Consider the following 18,062-nt stretch of genomic DNA (forward strand, 5'->3'; position numbering starts at 1 on the left):
ACTTGAGTCAACTGTTCCAGCCCTCATCTTCTTGAGGCTGTTTTTTTTTTTTTTTTTTAAATCATATTCGGGTCTTTTGAGATGTGGGGATTTCTGTCTGCGTTAAAGTATCTCCTGTCTCTTTTTCTGCAGAAAGTGTCTGAAAGCATCTGAGAGAAAAAGTTAAAAGTGAATAGAGAAAAAGTTAAAAGTGATTTTGTCTCGAGAGGCCTGTGAGCCCAGCGCATTCACCATCTGCTCTGTGTACTAATATGTAGCCGGTATTACAATGTGTTCTGTGTTGAATTGTGAATATTCACATGGTGTCAGGGAAATTCCCCGATGTTCAACACTTTCATGGTATTATGATATCTTGTTGATTGGCAAGTTGAAGGTGTTATTCTCTATGGCCTTGGATCTCCCTCTCCCCCCCGCCCCATCCCATTTCGGAGACTTACAATCTGCAGCAAAATTCACGGCTTACCTGCCAGTTATGATGCCTGAAGCAGGTAGGTGGTTTTACACACTGTATCCCATGTAGCCAAAGGACAGCTAATGGCTTTCCTGAACTAGGTGGTCTGTGGTCTGTGTTCCTGAGAGAGCCGTTGCTGCTGCTACAGCAGGGCTGCAGCAGTTCATCAGTGCGTCTTACTATAAAAGAGGAAAAATTACATCAGGCTTTGTCCCACCTGGTTTTGGCAGACTGACTCCATGGGATTTTAAACTCCTTTTTCTGGGAGGCTGGTAAGGTCACAGTGCCCTTTCAGAAAACTAGTCAGGAACCTGCAGGTTGGCCAATCAAGTATGGAACAGGACGTAGGGACAGTAGCGTACCTCACCAATAAAGTATTTGGTGACGAGGGGCAGTACATTATATAGAATGTACTGAGGTCTGTAAGTACAGTGAACAGGAAGAAAGGATATGACAGTTGCATTTGGGAAAATGCCCAGTGGGAGGATATGCACTCAGCTCCTTCGCCCTGCCAGCTGTGCTGGAGGGCAAGGAATGAAGATCACCTGGTTATCTATGACCAGCCCCATGTTTCAAGCCTGTCTGGTCACATCTGTATTGCTAATGACGAGAGGAGGATCAAGAGACTGAGACCCCCTTGCTGAAATCTGTGCTCTTCAGACTGTTTTTCTAGTACATCCACCATCACCATTCTACCCAGTCCTTTCTCTTTTCAATCAGTTTGGCCTCTAAATGTAGCATTTCCCCAGCAGGTATCTCCCAGATGTTTGATTATGAGGTTGGGGAAAGTGTGAGGAGGCCCAGATTCAGGACGATGATGATAATGCCTATCACATCAATAACTCCCAAAATCTTTCTTTTTTTCTTCCACTTCCACTTAGTAGGTTAATGCTAGCAGACCTAATTTTGGTCAGGTTTTATGTAGTTAACATAGTACCTCACCTTATAATATAGAGCTCTAGGCATTTATTGTTCGGGTTTGGGAGCCTCGGTCAATGTTTATTATCACAGGATGAGTTACTTTCAATATCCAGTTCAAGACAGACTTTCAGAGATGTGTCTGACCCGTAGCTCTTTCTTTCATTGTACCCTTAATTGTAGCTATCATGGATATATTTCCTTACCTACTTTACATATTTCAAAAGTGGAGGCAAGCCAGTGTTCGTTCACCCCATAATTCTGTGAGATGTCAGCGTGTACACAGACCCTGCCACATACTGACTTCCTTCTGCTTTCCCTGGACTAGAAGTATTCTGGATGTTGTCAGAAGTTTATTTTGGATTATCTCCTTTCCATTAATGTTCAAGTTAGGTATTTAGACTAGTGAATATTATCTGAGAGCATCTTTTATATTTTTAAGGCCCCCTGAAATCTTATGAAAAGATTGATATTTGTTGGCTTTTGAATTCACTGTAGCTTCCAGCATCTAGTCAATCCACGTGTGGTCTTAGAATTTTTCAAAAACCATTTCCCCCTATTTGTACTTGTACCGCCTTCTGGGTCATGACAAGCTAGGTGTCCAGTGGCCAGGTAGGAAGTGTGATCCTAAATTCTCAATGAAATGGTGGTGGCATGTCAGATACCTCTTGATTGGGCTCTGGTGTCTGCTCCTGCGTGGACTGGGCATTCAAGATGTCAGTTACTTTTGCCAAATTCAACTTGATGAAACTTTTAACATCTTAGTTCCAGAAGCTTCTAAGGCTGCAGTGGATTCTTGGAAAAATACAGTTGATTCTGCAGGCTAAAATGGGACAAGTTGATAGTGAAAAGGATGGGAGGAGAAGCTGGATGTATTCCATGGTCATTTGAGGGCAGATCTAATTTAGGAAATGACATGTACAGAAGATGAGTATGTGGAAATAGATTCCACTAGGATTTCCCCAGCCCAGCCATTGTTAGAAAAGTGTTCTTGTGATTGGAATCCATCTGTCAGTGTGAGAACCACTGAATTTTTTGGTAGCTATTACTCAACATAATGAATGAGTATCCAAGAGGCATAGGGAAAAAGAGACAACAAGCAAAAAGGGGAAGGGCAGGAGAAAAGTGGGTTGAACTGGGAGTAGGTGTACTGTGGATGTAACGCAGTGTCCCACACTCCGTCCGTTTCTGGGTCACCAGGCTGCATGCATAGCTGGTGACATAGGTGGCTGCATTCAGCTCTTCTCTGGGTTAGAAGCCCTCTGTTTATTCTTGAGGGATCATCTCCAGTGTGAAATTCTCCTCCCAGTGTCAAGCCAGGGAATTTGTTGTACTAATGGATTTTCTCAGGAGGCCTTTTTATTTTTCATATTTTCAATGTCTAATTAAAAGATACTAGAATGGTATGTTTGTTCATAGATGAGAAGTCACCATATTATGTAACCTCCTGCCTTGGGCTTTCAAATAGTCCAGAATGGAGTCCCTTCCCACAGTCATCACTATGATGGCCCGCCTATCCAGTTGATTGGGAGTGTATTCTGATGGGAATTTGTTCGCTGTGACTGTAATTGTGTTATTGCTGAGGTTACCTTAATGGGCATAAAGGGAAAGTAACTTCTCTTTACATGTGAAAACTGGCTTGGGGATCTGTTCTTACGTATGGGAAGAAATCTCAGGAAGTTCCAGCAGTTATTTGTTTACTTTTAAATAACCTATCTTATGGTCATTTCCAAGTGGTTAGAAACCCAATCTAGAATAATAATCATAAGCCCCAACTCCTGAATATTGAAAAACTTCTTACTCCCAGTTGAAACCTACTGTTTATTGATTCTGTGCCAGTGGGAGAGATATTTAATTTCTCTGACTCTCAGTTTTCTCTAGCATAGACGAGAGGAATTTCATGACCCTCACTATGTGTGAAACTGAAATGGGGTGATAAATATAAAGGCTTAGTACAACTCCTGATACTAAATATCACAGGTACAGGGAGAGGGAGAAGCAGGCTCCCCACTGGCAGAGAGCTTAATTTGGGGCTTGATCCCAGGATCCCAAGATTATGACCTGGGCTAAAGGCAGACGCTTAATGACTTGAACCACCCAGGTGCCCCCAGGCACCCTATTTAAAACCCTTTAAAAAAGACTTGGTATGGGGCACCTGGGTGGCTCAGTCAGTTAAGCGTCTGCTTCAGCTTGGGTCATGATCCCAGGGTCCTGGGATCGAGGCCCACATCTGTTCTCTCCTCAGTGGGGAACCTGCTTCTCCCTCTCCCTCTGCCTGCTCACTCTTTCTTTGTCAAATAAATAAAATCTTTAAAAAAAGTTGGTATTTGCGGGCTTTTAATTTCACCATGGCTTCAGCTACCTAATCAAACCAGACCCACCATTATAAGGAGGCCTTTATTCTGTCATATACTGGTTTTCCACATTTGTACTCTGTTTTCCTAATGTTAAAGAGACATGTTGGGGTTCCAAGCGTTGTTTTTCTTTTGTCATTACAAAGAACCCCGAGAAAGCACTAGAAAAATATATTTGTAGAGAGCTAAGTCACAATGTGTCATTATCTCTCACATTGTGGCAAATATTACAGCATGGATGGCTTTATGGCTCCCCTGTAGTCCTCACTCTGGCATGACTTCTGGCATGTCATGTAAGTTTGGAGCATTATTGAATTGGAATTTGATCAGTTTTCTTCATTCTAGTTTCTATTGATCTGATATAAATGGGGTCTAAAAGAAAGCAACTTTATTCTTTACTTTTTTCCTATAGAAACTATGTTGGGCACCTCTTCTTCCCAGGTCTGGGAGGAAAACCCAGATAGTCCCATAGCTTTTCTGGTAACTCTTGCATACCCAGATTCTATTTATTTATTTATTTATTTATTTATGAGAGAGCATGCTCGTGTGGGGGGACAATGAGAAGGAGAGAGAGAATCTTCTTTTAAAATTATTTTTATTTTTAACTTTATTTTATTTTTTTATTTTATTATTTTTTAAAGATTTTATTTATTTGACAGAGGAAGATCACAAGTAGGCAGAGAGGCAGGCAGAGAGAGAGAGAGAGGAGGAAACAGGCTCCCTGCTGAGCAGAGAGCCTGATGCGGGGCTCGATCCCAGGATCCTGGTATCATGACCTGAGCTGAAGGCAGAGGCTTAACCACTGAGCCACCCAGGCGCCCCTATTTTTTATTTATTATTATGTTCAGTTAGCCAACATATAGTACATCATTAGGGGGAAAGAGACTCTTAAGCAGGCTCCACACCCTGTGTGGAGCCCAATGCAGGGCTTGATCTCATGACTCTGAGATCATGACCTGAGCTGAAATCAAGAGCTGGATGCTTCATCGACTGAGCCACCCAGGCACCTCTATTTCACTTTGTTTTTTTTTTCCCATTGGGTCCATTTTTTTTCCAATTTATTTATTTTCAGAAAAACAGTATTCATTATTTTTTCACCACACCCAGTGTTCCATGCAAGCCGTGCCCTCTATAATACCCACCACCTGGTACCCCAACCTCCCACCCCCCCCCCACTTCAAACCCCTCAGATTGTTTTTCAGAGTCAATAGTCTCTCATGGTTCACCTCCCCTTCCAATTTCCCCAAAAGCACATACCCTCCCCAATGTCCATAACCCTACACCCCTTCTCCCAACCCCCCTCCCCCCAGCAACCCACAGTTTGTTCCGTGAGATTAAGAGTCACTTATGGTTTGTCTCCCTCCCTATCCCATCTTGTTTCATGGATTCTTCTCCTACCCACTTAAGCCCCCATGTTGCGTCACCACTTCCTCATATCAGGGAGATCATATGATAGTTGTCTTTCTCCGCTTGACTTATTTCGCTAAGCATGATACGCTCTAGTTCCATCCATGTTGTCGCAAATGGCAAGATTTCATTTCTTTTGATGGCTGCATAGTATTCCATTGTGTATATATACCACATCTTATTTATCCATTCATCTGTTGATGGACATCTAGGTTCTTTCCATAGTTTGGCTATTGTGGACATTGCTGCTATAAACATTCGGGTGCACGTGCCCCTTTGGATCACTACGTTTGTATCTTTAGGGTAAATACCCAGTAGTGCAATTGCTGGGTCATAGGACAGTTCTATTTTCAACATTCTGAGGAACCTCCATGCTGTTTTCCAGAGTGGTTGCACCAGCTTGCATTCCCACCAACAGTGTAGGAGGGTTCCCCTTTCTCCGCATCCTCACCAACACCTGTTGTTTCTTATGTTGTTTTGTTTATTTATTTTTTTGTGTTTATAGTAATTCATGTTTAAAATATTGTCAGGGAAGTAGTTACAAATCTACCATATCACCTTCTCTTAATCTTTTAAAAAAGATTTTTATTTATTTATTTGACAGAGAGATCACAAGTAAGCAGAGAGGCAGGCAGAGAGAGAGGGGGAAGCAGGCTCCCCGCTGAGCATAGAGCCCAATGCGGGCTCGATCCCAGGATCCCGAGATCACGACCTGAGCCACCCAGGAACCCCTCTTTTTTTAAAGACTATGTTCAGTTAGCCACTATACAATACATAATTAGTCCTTGATGCAGTGTTCAGTGATTCATTAGTTAACTATAATACCCAGTGCTCATCATAGCATATGCCGTCCTCAATACCCATCACCCTGTTACCTCCTCTCCCCATCCTCCTCCCTTCTGAAACCCCCAGATTATTTCTCAGGGTCCATAGTCTCTCATGGTTAATCTCCCTCTGATTTCTCCCCCTTTGGATTCCCTTCCCCTGTGGTCCTCTGTGCTACTCCTTATGTTCCACATATGAGTGAAACCATATGATAATAGTCTTTCTGTGTTTGACTTACTTCACTCAACATAATCGCCTCCAGTTCCATCCATCTCAATGCGAATGGTGGGTATTCATTGCTTCTGATGGCTAAATAATATTGCATTGTATATACATACCACACCTTTATCCATTCATCTGTCGAAGGGCATCATGGCTCTTTCCACAGTTTGGCTATTGTGGACATTGCTGCTATGAACACTGGGGTGCATGTGCCCCTTGTTTTCACTACATCTGTATCTTTGGGGTAAATACCCACTTTGCAATTGCTGGGTGGTAGGGTACTATTGTTAACATCTTGAGGAACCTCCACACTATTTTCCAGAGTGGCTGCACCAACTTGCATTCCCATCAGCAGTGTAAAAGGCTTCCCCTTTTTCCACATACTCTCCAACATTTGTTGTTTCCTATCCATGGCAACTTGTATGTTGGCAAAGTGCTGCAAAAAATTGGTGACAAGATGTAATCTTCAGAAAATAAGAATTTTTATAAATGGCTAACATTGGAGTCTTACTGTGGGTTAGGCACTGTGCAAATGACATTCAAGTGGAGTTTCTCATTCAGTCCCTACATTCACCTTTTGAAATCACTATCATTGTTACCCACATTTTGCTGATGAAGAAAGTGACTTCCCAAAACCCATCTGTGATTGTCTGTAGGTGGTGAAAGTCCAGACTGGTCTAGAGTGCTGCCCTTTTACACATTTCATACAGCTGTTATGATAAAGGATTAAGGACTGATTATATATGTATATATATTTATGTACATATATATTTTATATGTAAAATATATATAATTTCAAAGAAGTTGCTACAGCCAATTTAACACAGGTTAAGGGCTGATTATATATTTATGTATATATATCATATATATTATATATATATATAATATCTATCTATCTATCTATCTATATATATATAAAATATATCTTGGGATACAGTCAGGTCTGTATCCTGAATTTGCTACAGCCGATTTCTGCTGCTTCATTATTGGCACATAGAAATACAACAGATTTCTGTACATTCCCTTTGTATTCTGTGATTTTACTGAATTCATTTATCAGTTTTTTTTTATAAGCCAAATATTTTTATTGTTCTACAGACACTTCTGAAAAGAGATCTAATTGAGAAAATATACAAAGCATTTAAGACTTTATCACCAGAGAGTACCTAAGTCTGTCTAGAGGTGTCAAAGCCTCAAAAATACGGAATTTTTCATGAATTTGCATGCCATTCTTGTCCAAGGGCCATGCTAATGTTCTCCGTATTGTTCCAATTATAGTATATGTGCTGCTGAAGCACTCATTTATCAGTTCTGACAGTATTCAGGGGGGAGTGGGAGAGGGAGAAACAGGCTTCCCTCTGAGCAGGAAGCTGGATGCAGGACTCGATCCCAGGACTCTAGGATCATGACCTGAGCTGAAGGCAGACACTTGATGACTGAACCCCCCAGGTGCCCCAAGAGCAGCAGTTTTTACACCCTCACATCTCTATCAAAGGGTTGGTGAAATGAGAATCCAATGAAATGGTTATGGCCCAGTGAGTCTCTGTGTTTACTTGGAAGCACTATATCAAGGAAAGTAGTTAACTGGGCATTAATTGTGTCTCACAGCTCCAGGAAAATGTACCCAGTCACTCTCCAGGTATGGTTGTCTTAGATTCAGGGGCTGGGACTTCAGGTCAGGCTTCTTGGTGTCTTTGGTACACCAAGTTTCTTGTGGATGCCTAGGCTTGGTTTGTAGATTTATCAACTAAATTAAAATCCAGTGAGGGGTGTGGGCCAGTGTAGCTGCATAACACCAAAGAAAACCATTTACAATTGTGCCTGGAATGGGAATTCTGCTCAGTTAGTGGAGTTTAGGATATGAGACTTGTCTTGGAGAATAAACACCCAAAGGAATCTTGCTACATTTTTACCGACTTAGGTGCAGCTGGTAATGTTCTGGTAGTGTGGGCTGGTGGCTGGCAGCTGAAAAGGCTAGATGATCAATTTTTAGCCTTTGTTGGAAAGAACATTATCAGCAGAACACTAAAAATGCATACCATCTATTCATGTGTTATATGACCATAGATAAGAACCCTTTGAGGGAAATTCTGTAGAACCAAGAAGCTCATCAACTGTGTCATACCCAGATTAGGACCAGTGCTAAACAGAGACTCTGTGCAACAAGGCATGTTAATTTATAATTTGGGACCTGACTCAAAACAAGACCCAGAGAGATTCCATTGCCTGAGGCCATGGAATTTTGGAAATGTGCAGAGCGCCGACTGCAGTCAAGTAAAGTGGATTCCTGTGTCCTATAGCCAGAAACACTAGAGCTGGTATTCTGTTTTTGTTTCAAGTGTACCATTGGTCATGGACTATAGTAGATACCTTTTCTGACTGTGGTATTGCCATATCCATTTTTGGAGGAGTCAGGGGAATTTTTGCAACAGAATTGGACTTTGCTTTGTATTTGCGTTGATTGACTGCTTCCAGTCAGGCCGTGTTGCCTGGTATGTAGAAAGATGTGCCCAGCATTTTGAGTCCCCGGATGTTTTCTGGGCTATTCATGCTCCGTAGAATAGCCAGGTAGCATGTACTGCTCACTGGAGAATGGCTTGGATTCTCATAGAAGAAACTGAAAAAGAGAAAGGGGTGACTGCTGCTCAGTTCTCAGTAGAACACATGTCACTTTCTGTTCTAAATGTAGCAGTTCCCCAGAAGGGAGATTCTCATTTACATAGAGTGTTTAATTATGTCTTTGGGAATGGGAGGAGGAGACCCAGAGTCATGATGGTTGAATATATACCTACCACAACAACTCTCACCAGAAATTCTATATTCCTTCTAACTGAACTTAGGAGGGGCCATAAGATAATGTCAGCAGAACAAGTTTTGGTTCTTTTTTCAACATAGCCCAGCACCTCCCTTTAGAATATGGTTGTACTAGGTATTTGTTTCTTTATTTTTTGAGTCTCTGCCATATCTCTTACAAGAGAAGAGTGGCTGCTTTCAACGTCTTGTTCAGTACATACTTTTAGGGTCAAGTCTGTCTCACAGAAGCTTCACTCACTGCATCCTTAATTGTAGGCACTGTGGGTGCATTTTCTTTTGTACTGTGCTTATTTTAAGTGAAGTGATCATGCCTAGGTACTGCTATATTCTCAGAGTAACCCTGAAAGGGGAGGTTTATCTGCTTAGGACATGAAATAATGCTTTCATATGGTGTGAAACCTCCTCTTCCTCTTGCTGAAGAGCATATATTTTGGGATCAATGTTTTAGGTTCTGCTTATTGTCCTGGTGGCTTTGGGAAAGACCTAAGTTGCTTCACCTTTATCTGAGATATATGTCAATACCTTCCTTATGGATTGAAGCTGAAACAAATGATGAATATAAAATCTTAATACGAGTTCCGAGACTTAAAATTTATATCTTATTAACCATAGAAATAAAATGTTAGATTCAGTAAAAAATGTAAGAGTTCAAGGTAAAATATGTGTGGTAAGGCTCATCCAGCTGGAATTCACAAATATGTCTCCCACACCCATGTGTTTTGGAGCCATTTGAATTCTGAAAGTAGCCTCTGGTTGAATATGGACAAGTTTTGATGGTCTGTCACTTGTCCATGTGGTCAAGGTTGGGTGAATGAGAGAAGGGAATGAGGATGAGAGAATGAGTCAAGAATGAGAGGAGGGAAGATGCTAAACATTGTTATTTATATTTGGGGGAAAGAGCTTGAGTGACAGTTCCAACGTATATGTATTTTCTCTCTAGTGTTCCTCATTGACCAGGCATATGTTATGATTGTCTTAAAAATTCAAGGTTGTGTGAGTTGGTTTATGGCTTGTGGAACACGCCTTAACAATATGAAGAGACACTCAGGGGATGTGATTTTTTTTTTAAGATTTTATTTGACAGACAGAGATGACAAGTAGGTAGAGAGGCAGGCAGAGAGAGTGACCGGGAAGCAGAGTCCCTGCTGTGCAGAGAGCCAGCTGCGGTGCTCGGTCCCAGGTCCCCGAGATCATGACCTGAGCCATAGGCAGAGGCTCAACCCACTGAGCCACCCAGGCGCCCTATATGTGATTCTTCAAAGCCCTGAAATTCATCCATCTCCAAATGTCTTTCTCCATTACCCGTTCCATGATGGGCAGTTCTGTCATAGACCCATTTATTCTTTGGATGTGTTTCACCTTCTAATGCTCCATCCTGGTCACACTCATAGAAATTGATCAGACAGTATTTGATCTTATATTAAGAATGTCATTTCCAGAATACTTTTGAGTACTTATTATGTACTCAGTACCAGACATTATTATTTGGGAGGAAGCACTAAGCACAGGGATGTGTTTCTGCTTTTAAAGAGCAATTTTAAGGGCATTATCCATAATTTACTAATAAATATTGTATACTTATAAAACTGTAAGATGCTTTTTCTGAAAGAAAAATTCAGACTGTTATGAGGGTCTATAGCAAGGACACAGGGTATACTCTATAGTGGGGTCAGAGTGGATGATTGAGTCATCAGGGAATACTTTCCTAAGAGTGTAATTTTGAGGCACTGATTATGTGGTTGTCATTAGCTGAAGAAATGCCCTGAGTATAAAGACAGAGTTAAGGATCATGAATGAACATCCTCGTGGTCCACAAAACAACATTATGGAAGACCTTGATACTGGAAGGGTAATGTAAACCCCAGGACCCAGAGAGACCCAGGAAATGTGTAATATGAATTGCCCTCCTTCATGTAGAGATCTGGAAATTCAGTTTAGGGAAGGGTACTGTGCTAGAAAATATCAGAGCCAGATCCTTTGTTCCTACCAGTTCTTCCTTTCTCTTTCAACCTTCATGGATATGAGTCAGTATTTCTGAAGTGCTTTATCAGTGATTTTGTGGCAATTGGGAGACAATCCCCATCCCTCCCTCATGAGGGTGGAGAAAATTCTGAGCATGGTAACAGCTCCCTCTGAAAACTCTTTTCTCCTTCCCACTAAAGATTTTTCTATACCTGGGTTGAGTGATGGGCTAATTCATTTGGATCCATTTCTTTGCAGGGTGGCCTATCACTTAATTATTTATTTGTTGATCAAATTTTAAAATTTGAGTAGCGTTGACACACAGTGTTACCTTTATTTATTTTGTCTTGGCCTTTGGAGCCTCTGCCAGTGTCTTACCTTGGAGGGTGTGTGTTCAACTTCTCATTCAATACAGGCTTTCAGAAATGTGTCCACAGCACCTGCATTCATTGCAACCTTAATTTTTGCACTGTGGGTGCATATCTATATGTTCTTTACATATTTGAAACATTCCCCCTGATCTGAAATCAAATACTTGATTGTCTTTCCTAGTGGTGGAGCCTGTGTACTGCTGAAAATCAGCAGGTGTTCATGGTGCTTCCACGTCCATTTGGTGTGAAACCTTCTTCAGGGTGGAGTGGATTGGTTTTTGACTGATGGAATAGAGCTCATCCATATGTAGACAGTCACTTAGGGGGATGTAAATCCATGAGCCCTGGGAAGGTCTGTACATCCTGAGTGTCTTCTGCTATCTCCTGGCCATGGTTCAGAACTTTGTCACTATCACATTTATTTATTATAATATATTTTTATGTTTCTATGCTGTATCTTATTCATAATAATAGAAATTAAGACCTTGGAAGTGCACATTATATTAACTACTTAATTTCAGGAATACTTTTGAGTGCCTGCTGTGTCTCAGGCACTGTTATTTGGGAGACTTCATTAACTAAAAAGATGTATTTTTGCCTTTTAAGAGCTAAAATTTTAGTTGCACTATCAGGAATTGAGGGAATGCTCATATAAATATGCAACTGTGAAATGACACGTGGTCTATATTTTCTATCACTGCACACAGTACTTTGCCCAGTGCAATGTTGGGGTGGGTGAGTGAGTGGTCAAGAAAGATTTTCCTGAGGATGTGATGTTCGAACACCTGAAAATGAGGTGGGTTTTATTTGCTTAAGATGGAGCAAAAGCTCACCACAGACTCTCAGGATCACATGTCCTCCATGAAGAACACACACCTTCCTTCTGTAGGAAGGAGAATTTCTTTTTCTTCTTTTTAAAAGATTTTATTTATTTATTTGACAGGGAGAGATCACAAGTAGGCAGAGAGGCAGGCGGGGGGCAGGGTGGGAAGCAGGCTCCTCACTGAGTAGAGAGTCTGATGTGGGACTCAATCCCAGGACCCTGGGATCATGACCTGAGCTGAATGCAGGTCATCCACTGAGCCACCTAGGTGCCCAGGAGGGAGAATTTCTGATGATAGGAAGAGAGCAAGAGACCTAGACCCTTTGCTTAGATTTGTGCTAATTAGACTGTTGTTTATCTAATTTATTCTATACCACCTTTCTACCCAGAGCTTTCTTCTTTTAAGAACAAAGAGGTCTAGGGTAGAGATTGAGAGCCAACCCTCTTTTACTGGAACAAGAGGCCATATCCACTGGTCGAGGTGTATTGGGAGAATTCATGGCACTCAAAGTTGTCTAGCCTTTCAGCTGTTATGGGCAAGGGTCACCATGATTCATAGAAACTTCCATAGCTGTGGTAAAAAATATTCGCCTTACATGTGGCTGTAACTCTCAGATTGGACTGTGGACTGATGTGTTCTGAAGTGTTGGTACTTTTGAGCTAATACACATAGAAGATGTTATCACTTACACTGCTGATTATATTGTGGGAAGAAGAGTATTAGGTGTACTTCTTTTGATTGTAAGGGCTGTTCCCAATGGGGAGATGCCACAATAGAATGGTGATAGTGGGGTGAGGGGGCAAATGGAAGCCCACCAGATTTCCTCAGCAGAGTCAAGAGTTATCAGTAGATAGTGTTGGATATGGGAATATAGGGCAGGGGAGTGATCAAGAAATTGATAGTTGCAGAGATGTTTAAGAACACTGTACTGTGGGGCACTTGGGTGGTTCAGTTGTTAAGCGTCTGCCTTCGGCTCAGGTCATGATCCCAGGGTCCTGGGATCAAGCCCCGCCTCAGGCTCCATGCTCAGCGGGAAGCCTGCATCTCCCTCTCCCACTCCCCCTGCTGTGTTCCCTCTCTTGCTGTTTTTCTGTCAAATAAATAAAATCTTTATTTAAAAAAAAAAGCAAAGAACACTATGCTGTGCTGCACAATAGCTTTGTGTGGGTAGTGAAAAAACCCTCTGGTACTCCAAGTGTCTCTATGCTGGAATGCAAGCTCAGTGCAGCTATATTACTCAGCCCTCCCCTTCCAGATTATGGAGGTCATGGCACCTAATGAAGTGGCATTTGTGGACCTAAGGACAGTGGATTGTCCTTGTTAGACGAACTGCCTATTATCTAAGATAATTCCTATTATCTAAGGAATCAAGCCAGAAGATTAACTCTGCCAAGAATTAGTATTCAACAACCCAGGTAAGTTCTGTTGAACCATGGAGGCTGATGCCCAGATAAAAACACCAAGATTATTCAATAGTATTGGTGTCCTTAACCCTCCAGAAAACTAAATTTGGCAGAGCATATGATAGATTCATTCAGTACTGGACAGACTTTGTGCATCACATAGGTATCCTACCCAGACCATTACATAAAATTATTGGAAAGGCATAGCGTTCACCAACAACCTGCCTTAGAAAATATACAAAAGTTGTACAGATTACCTTTCTTTTAGGAAAAATTACCTTTTCATTGTGTTTTGACTAAAGTGTCAATGACTGACATTTATGCAGAGTGGGACTTGTGGCAAAAAGATATGGCCATTAGGCAATAGCACCCCTGGGGTTTGTTCATGGTGCTTGCCTGAAACTACTACCCAATGTACCCCATTTAAAAAGCTCTTGCTGGCTTATTGGTGGGTGCTGATGGACATTAGCAGAGTGACAAAAGCAAGATCAAGGGTCGTTAAACCTTGTTTTCCCTATCATGGGATGGGTTAAAAATGAGAATCCCCAAAATGTGGTTATTCCCCAAGAAACATCTGTTTTTAAGGCAGAGTAGTGTACACATACAAGAAATAAACCAAGTGTTAAAGACTCAAAGATACGAGAAAAAAGGTCTAGATATACCCAAATTATTGAAGATGCCTGGATCTGATTGGATCTTAGTGTATAAATCTGTTAACAAATGTAGAAGGAGTGTATCGAGATGCAGAAAATTGAAAGACTGTGAAAACCCAAATAAAACCAATTCTGCATGGAAAAGGAATTCTCAGTTGGTGAAGATTCAGTCTGTGGTGTTTTCACTGGAAACCACCCTCTCCCCCTGCAAATGCATCTTGTTATATTTTGACTGACTCCTTGGTAGCTGCCTCTAGGCTGACATTGTGAACTGGTGCTTGGCCCAATCTCTGTTTAGCTGAGTACGATGAGTAAACTGCACAAGACACACAATTCCTATTTGTGTTCCATGTGCTTGCTCATGAATAGGGACTCCTAGGATGAAAATCGGTTGAATCAAGAAGCTCATCAATCTGAACTGCCCAGGAAAGGACCATGGTCAAGTGGATTGACTATTGCATAGGGTATCATGATCTGTATTCTATTCAGGATCTGGTCTGAAAACAAGATTTAACACATGGGACCAAGGAAGCCTGAGAAAAGTGCTTATTAGAATGCTAGCTCTACAGTTAACTATGGAAGGGATTCTTGGGTCCATAAACTGATGTGCCAGACCTGGTGCTATATTATCCTGTTAAGGTTATGATCGGTATGAATTGCAGTTGATTCTTTTTCTGACTTTGGCACTAGCAATCCTGTGAGCACAGCAGATGGAAAATTGTTTTTAAGGACTGTTAGGATTGTTGTAAGGATTGTTTGGTCGGATTAAGTTTTCTATTTGTATTTGGTGACCACATCTAATCAGACAATAGTGCCAACTTTACAGCAAAAAGTACGCAGCAGTGGGGAACTTCAAGAGACATTCAATGGACCACTCATTCTTGTTTCATCCCAGGAAGGCAAATGCTATTGGAAGATTGCTTAGATCCTAAAAAAAATAAAAATAAAAAAAAATAAAGATGATGATGATGAAGAAGAACAAGGACAACCAATCAATCAACCAGTGCTCAACTCTCACTGGAGCATATGCTTTATGAAAGTCAGTCTGGACTTTAATTGTGACATTTCTACAGCAGGTGCCTCCCATTTAAGTAGATTCCTAAATTACAAGGTTAAGTAAAAGGGATGACACCCAATAGCAGCTACCATGCTGATAACTCCCTCCAATGTTTTCTTCGTCCACCTCAATTTTTCATCTATCAGCAGGGGGCAGTGGGTTATTGTTGTTGCCTAGTTTTGGTTTGATGTTTAGCAAGTTAATATGGTACTTTACCTTAGAATACAGGGTCCTTGGCATTTGTTGTTTTGACTTTTGGAGCCTCTGCCAAACGCCTATCCAAGGTTCAACATCCTGTTCAAGACAGACTTCCAGGGTTCTGTCTGATGCATAGCATATTCCCTCACTCTGTTCTTTATTGTAGGTTCTATTGGGTAAATTCTTTATGCACTTTTCATATTTCAAACACTGGGTAAGGCAGTACCCTTTCATCCCATTGTTCTGTGAGTTTTCAGGTTGCATCCAAATGCCTCACGTCTGTGGCATATAAAGGCTCCTTATAGAGACTTGGTCTTTATTGGTTGCTGATTTTATCACAGCTTCAGGAATCTAGCAATCTGGGCCTGCTCCTGTGGGAAGCCCTTCATTTTGTCCAATACCAGTTTCTGCATATTTATTCTGCTTTCACCTGTCATGATGTGACCTGTTGGGATTTAAGGTCTTTGCGTTCATTATTTTATAGGCCTTTAAAAAACACTAGAAAAATATACTTATGGAGAGCTGACCAGTCACAGTGTGTCATTGTATCCCACCTTGTAGTATCAAATAGTGGAAACGTGGTTGGATCCCTGCTTTTGGGTTTTCAAAGAACTTTGGAGCATAGTCATAATGGAATTTGATCAGTGTCTTCACTTGAGATCCTATGGAGCTGATGTGAGTGAGGTAAAAAAGATAATACATTTATTCTTTTTCTCTTTCTTAAGAAAACTATGTTGGGGGTCTGTTCCCCCCATATCTGGAAGGAAAGCCCAGGAGGTTCCCATAGTTTTTCTGGTTACCCTTAGATAGCCAAATATTCTGTTGTTACTTCCAATCTCTAAGAAGCTTATTATAGAAAAGTAATCAAAACTTCAATTTCTGGGGGTGCCTGGGTGGCTCAGTTGGTTGGACGTCTGATTTAGGCTCGGGTCATGATCCTGGGGTCTTGGGATCAAGTCCTCCATCAGACTCCCTGCTCAACTGGGAGCCTGTTTCTCCTTCCACCTCTGTTGTTCCCTGTGCTTGTGCTTTCTTTCTCTCTGTCAAATAAATTTTTAAAAATCTTAAAAAAAAAAACCCTTCCATTTTTGAACATTGAGAATTATCTTCTACTCCCAGCTAGGTACTCTTTAAAGATTGGAGTCTTGCAAATGGTGTGTACATAGAAATGGAGTTCAAAATAGGCAGCCATGTTTTGCCTTGATTTTATTGATCAGTGAGAAATTGTATAACTTCTCCCTAGTTGTACAGTTGCTCATTTTTTTAAGATTTTATTTATTTGTCAGAGATAGAGGAGCTAGAGCGAGCACAGGCAGACAGAGTGGCAGGCAGAGGCAGAGGGAGAAGCAGGCTCCCTTCCAAGCAAGGAGCCCGATGTGGGACTCAATCCCAGGACGCTGGGATCATGACCTGAGCTGAAGGCAGCTGCTTAACCAACTGAGCCACCCAGGCATCCCCCTACAGTTGCTCATTCTTATCCCTCTTGGTGTGGTTCCCAGAGAGAAAAAGGCTTACAGAGAAGAGCCCATCCTTGACTAGTTGACTAAATTGTAGCGTGGGTCTCATATCTGAGATATGGAGGAAATTCTGAGTGGATGCTCTCTCTCTCTCTCTTTTTTAAAAAAAGGTTTTATTTATTTATTTGACATACAGTGATCACAAGTAGGCAGAGAAGCAGGCAGAGAGAGAGAGAGAGAGAGAAGGGAGCAGGCTCCCTACTGAGCAGAGAGCCAGATGTGGGACTTGATCCCAGGACTCTGGGATCATGACCTGAGCTGAAGGCAGAGGCTTTAACCCACTGAGCCACCCAGGTTCCCCATGAGTGGATGCTCTCTTAGAGACATTTTCATTTCATCTTTTAGGGACTTAAGACTTTATGCCCTTGTTAAATGCAATGCCTTTTTCCTCTGGTCATGAGACTCTCCCTCAGTCCATAGGCCTTTTGTGGTTTTTAAACTCTTTCGGGGGTCATTTTGCCTCTTCATGTGCTGCTTTTGGCATTTAAGTAATTTTCAGGTACTTTTGCCCCTAGAATCCATGTGTGAACTCTGGAAATCAGAGATATCTTCTCTACAAATTGTGGGTTTGCTGCCCTCTCCCAAGATGCACTTTTACTGTTCCTTATCTTGGGGTACCACTAGTCTCAGCCTCTTGTATTTTACTTGGGTAGGTCGGACACTAGTTCCCATCTTCCTTAATATTTAGGGACCTTAGTCAGTTGTTGTAAAGCTCTTTGTCAGTGATTTTGTGGCAAGGGGTAAATAGTCCTTTTCTGTACTTCATGACTGTGGACAAAATGCCTTTCACACTGATACCTTTGAATTCTTTTCTCCTTTCTTCTCAGTTCTTTTAGATCTCTATGGTGGGTGATGGGCTAATGTCAAGAAAACCCATATAGGTCTATTTTTTTGTGGCGTGGTCTGTTAGTTTGCTCAGGTTCCTATAATAAGATACCACAGACTGGGGGGCTTAAACAACAGAAATTTATTTTTTCATAGTTCTGGAAGGTAGGTGTCCAAGATCTAAGTGTCAGAGTTGATCTCTAATGAGAGCCATCTTCCTGGCTTGCAGATGGCGATCTTCTTGTTTGTCCTCACATAGCT

The 18,062-nt window shown here is 41.5% G+C and overlaps 1 non-coding gene across 1 annotated transcript; it reads right to left on the reverse strand.

Moving 5' to 3' along the window:
* Window positions 1-7,372: 7,372 nt before the first annotated feature.
* LOC122897792 lies at window positions 7,373-7,475 on the reverse strand. The gene has a single exon (XR_006382633.1). It is a non-coding gene; the product is annotated as a U6 spliceosomal RNA (small nuclear RNA).
* Window positions 7,476-18,062: the final 10,587 nt, after the last annotated feature.

The sequence above is a fragment of the Neovison vison genome, chromosome X (assembly GCF_020171115.1).
Source record: "Neovison vison isolate M4711 chromosome X, ASM_NN_V1, whole genome shotgun sequence".
NCBI lineage: Eukaryota > Metazoa > Chordata > Mammalia > Carnivora > Mustelidae > Neogale > Neogale vison.